The sequence below is a fragment of the Mus pahari genome, chromosome 10 (genome assembly GCF_900095145.1).
Source record: "Mus pahari chromosome 10, PAHARI_EIJ_v1.1, whole genome shotgun sequence".
Lineage (NCBI taxonomy): Eukaryota > Metazoa > Chordata > Mammalia > Rodentia > Muridae > Mus > Mus pahari.
The window spans coordinates 70,904,265-70,908,798 of record NC_034599.1 but is presented as its reverse complement, the minus strand read 5'-3'; the positions used below and the strand labels follow the sequence as shown (position 1 = coordinate 70,908,798).

At 42.8% G+C, this 4,534-nt stretch overlaps 1 protein-coding gene and 1 non-coding gene across 2 annotated transcripts in view; one reads left to right on the top strand and one right to left on the bottom strand.

Annotated features, from left to right (window-relative positions):
* The window catches only part of Gfral (GDNF family receptor alpha like), a 54,678-nt gene that overhangs the window by 45,551 nt on the left and 4,593 nt on the right, over positions 1-4,534 (top strand). The gene's annotated exons all lie outside the window — the stretch shown is intronic.
* Positions 3,855-4,000, bottom strand: LOC115064901. Its single transcript, XR_003844724.1, has one exon. It is a non-coding gene; the product is annotated as a small nucleolar RNA SNORA48 (small nucleolar RNA).

The window sequence follows — 4,534 nt, the reverse complement described above, 5'->3', positions numbered from 1 at the left end:
TACTATATTGAATAGGTAGGGAGAAAGTGGGCAGCCTTGCCTAGTCCCAGATTTTAGTGGGATTGCTTCGAGTTTCTCTCCATTTACTTTGATGTTTCCATGCCTACTTTGATCCAGTCAGTTTCTCTCACTGTTCCATTCCAGCATGCCTATCCTACAATGGACACTCTGTCTCTTTTAATTGTTTTAGGTCTTTAAATATGGCCAGGTAGCTACCTGAAAAGAACTTTCAATCGAGTGCCATCTCCTGATTCAGTGCTGGCTTAACTGTTACAGTTCCTAAGTCTGATTACATTTCTCTACCAATGGCATGTTGTTTGACTCCTGTATCTAATAAACCTAAACCTACACTTTTTTTCCCTGTCCCTCTCCTATACCCTCTGTTTTATTAAGAATTTTGATTCCACTAACTTACCATGATTAAAGGTTTCTAGGGCTTACAATTTCTCTTTCTAATATTTTATTTTTGTGACATTCATATATATATATCCCTCTTTCCTTGGTCTCTCCAACCCTTCCAATGACCCTTGTCAAATTCTTTCTCAAGAAAAAAGAGAAAAAATATGGCTTCTACTTTATGCCTATACTCCCAAGATCATCTGCATGATCTGCCTTGTTTAATCGTCATCATTAGCTAAAAAGCATTATCTTATTTTAGTAGAATAATAAACTGGGGTACAGAAGACTTAAGAGAAAAACAAGACTTAGTCCAAGCCAAACATTTAGCAAATTAGAAGGAGGTCTTAAGTCCATGGCAAGATACCAATGGCTGGCCTCTCTCTATCATGTCACCGGTGTCTAATTAGCTCTGTTGTCTACAGTGCTGTGACTTATTTTTATGTATAATTATCATTATATCTTTGTAGAGTTATATAAGGTAACAGGATATTTAGAAAATAAAAATTTGCAAAGAAGATAATACCGTGTAATACAATCTGAAGGATTTGTAAACAAACACAATGTGGTTCTTACTGGAGGTGTTTGTTCTAAACCTTTAATGCTGCTTATATTTGTATAAAATCCCCTTTACCATCACAATTAAACATGTTCTATAAAGGAACCTGTGGAAAGGTACCTAAAACCTGACTGTCCACATTTCTCATTCTCTAAATGTACTGCACTCATTTGCTCCATCTGAAAAGTTAGTGCTACATGTGTACTGAAATTCTCCCTTTTCCTGTTGTAGCTGTGCATGGCAGGTGCATAGGGCATGGAAGTGACTTAGGTTGGATTGGATCCTTTAAGTGATGAAAGTTCAGTATTTTAAGATAAACCTAAAGAGTTCCTGGGCTTCTCTGTGAACCCCATGTTTGAGATAAAGACTGATTTTATTTTTGCTTTCTTCCAAGTCTTCAGCTAAACACTCTTTAAGGGCCAGCTGTATGGCTTAACATGCAAAAGCACTTGCTGCTTGAGCCTAGTGTCCTGAGTTTGGTCCTTATAACCCACATAAAGTTGGAAGGAGAGAATCGACTCTGCAAAGTGGTGCTCTCTTTCCATATGCATGCTGTGACTCATGTTCCTGCACACACACACACACACACACACACACACACATGAGTTAAAATGGTTTCCTATATAGAGAATGTCAGGTCCATAAAGGATATCTTGACTGCACAAATTTTCTCTCTCACTTACTGTGTGTATTTTGCTGTTTACATATCCTAAGTATTATTGTACTCTTCCTGAGATGCTGCAGTAATATTGTGCTCTTACGGAGATGCTGCATATGTGTGTCTTTTTGAATCAGTGCACAGGTTTTGTTTTATTTACTGTACTCACGTAACGTTAAACTTCTGTATGTTGCATGCTTAGAAAAAGTAAAACCCTGCATTTTATAACATAAACACTTCATGTCTCATCTCTTTCGTAGAAATTAAAAGCCCAAAGCCCTGAAATTACATAAGACAATTTAGCATATAATTTATGCCTTGAGTATGACACCGTGAGTAGCTGCAACATTCTAGCTTTAATTGTGTTTAAATGTGTATCTGTGTGTGTGTGTGCGCATGGTTATGTGTGGGAATGAAAAGGCATGTGAAAAATCAGGAGTCATTCCTCAGAAGTCATCTGCCTTGTTGGGATTTTTTTGTTGTTGTTGTTGTTGGTGGTGGTGTTTTGTTTTATTTTTTTTAAGTATTTCTTTCATTATTAATTTTTCATACAATAATCTCGAGACAAATCAGTCAGTGGGAGATCTGAAACTTACGAGTTCACCAAGAATAGCCAGCATGAAAGTCTCAGGAAGTTTTTTTTTTTTTTTTTTTTTTAAAAAAACAAAACAACAACAACAAAAAACCTCCTACTGAGGTGAGTCTCACATCATGCACCTCATTCTGGCTCATTTCCTGTCCTCTCATAAATGTTTTGCCCTTGCAACCTCCCCACAAAATAAAAACACAAACAAACAAAAAAACCAAACAAAAGCATAGAAAACATCTGGTTATGGAAACTGCAGTGTGACACAGTGTGTCCCACAGTATATCCTTCTGTCCCTACATCTTCACTTGCAAATGTTCATGGCAGTGAGCCATTCGTTGGTCTGGTTCAAGATCTCTGACTTCCATGACACCATCAATACTAGATTCCCATTGGGCCTCATCTCTGTTATCCTGTTATTGCCCTGTGTCATGGAGACCCTGCAGGTTTGGATCAGCAGGACTGACCCTTTCACAAATCCCAACCATTTGCAGTTGATATCGATTTCGGGGTGAGCCAACTCAGAACTCTGGGTCTGGGCCTGTGTCTTAGCTGAAATGGTCAGTCACCATGCCAGCTCTCCCTTATGGGTACCACCAGGGCTAGTTCTCCAGCTAGTTCTCCATGCTCTGCCTAGGCCACCCAGTGCCTCCATCAGCAGGAGACAGGGTCAGATCTCCCACCCTCATGTCCTTGGGATCAGCTTACCTCCCCTTACCCCAACCTCCCCCAACCTCCCCACCCCTATTACCTCCACCACCAGGGCCAGCTGTACTCCCTTGCCCAGTCATGACTTGGGGCCTACTCTCCTGAGTGCTGTAGCCGGTGAGAGGCAGTGCCAATTCACCCTCCCATGATCCCTGGATCAGCTCCCCAGACTGCTACAGATAGCTAGGGCATCACTTCTGAACCCAAGTTCTCCCATGACAGAGGCATGGCAGGGTCAGCTCTCCCACTCCCCTGCCTCCAGAGTAAGCTCCACTGTGCTGCCAGGCTGGGTGCAGAAACCATTCTCTCTAGTACTGCTGCCAGTGAGAGGTGAGCCAGGCTCTGCACAGCCCCTGGACAGCCATGTAGTCCTTGGTGGCTGCCTGACCAGGGATGTCCCCATGTTCCCTAATGGTAATATGAGTCAAGGACATTGACACTGCTCCCAGAAGTTGTATATTCATGAGCTCAGCAACAACTCCTGATGGGACTTCTCCAAGGCCATTCACAACAGGCCACTCCCCTCCACCTCCAGTCTCCAGTTCCATCTCTCTTCGTAATGTTTGAGGGACTCCACTTCTCTTTCTCTCCCATCTGCCCACCACATACTCTCACATTGTGGTGGATCCTGCTGCAGGCTGGCCCCAAGGCTGGTGACTGCAGTATGACACCTTCCAGCAAGCATGGCCTGCCTGCTGGGTGTGCCTGGGGCAGGTCTCTGGGTGGTTTGGTAGTCCGCAGGTCTCTGTCTGTCTTCCTCCTCCCACACTGCGCTATATGGGTGTAGGCAGGGCTCTGTGTGTCTATGGCCTACCATGAGGCAGAAGGCAGACCTGTGGGCATCTTTTCCCTCCTGCACCTGTTGGCATGGTGGAACACAGGTCTCTCTGTCTTTCTTCTTTCTTCCTCCTTCCATGCTAAGCTGCCTGGATTTGATTTGATTTTTTTTACGTGTCCTAGGCATAAAGAAGTTTTGACCACCAAGCCAGGCATCAAGCTAGGATGAACAAAAGACTACCATCTGCTCTGCCCCTGACTGATAGAAGACCAAGAGTACCAACACAAAGCATCTCTTTACCCATTGCCAGGGGGAGAGAACTTTAATTTTAACTAATGTGTTTCAGTACATTATATGAACACACACACGCACACGCGCGCACACACACATACACACACACACACACACACAGAGAGAGAGAGAGAGAGAGAGAGAGAGAGAGAGACTTGTATCCTATAACTGTGCATGATTTGTTATTCTAGAACAGATTTTTTTTTTTTTTTTAACCAACCATTCTCCTCTGGCACCCTATACTTTCTTAGTATGTAAAGGTAAACAGGCCTAGTGTTTCACAGGAAATAGTTTAAGAATGCTGCCTCCTAAAAGTCTTATTGTGCCTTTTGAAGTCAGGTTTCTGAAATAGATGACAATAGATCCACTTCAGTAAAATGGCTCAGGAAGATTTCTTCAAGCAGCTGCCCGATGAATGGGCTCTTGAAAGAGAAGTCTGCCCTAGAGAGCGTTAAGTACAGGTCAAGTGGTCCAGAAATAAATGTCATGTGTTTGATAAACAAAGAAGGAAGGAAGGAAGGAAGGAAGGAAGGAAGGAAGGAAGGAAGGAAGGAAGGA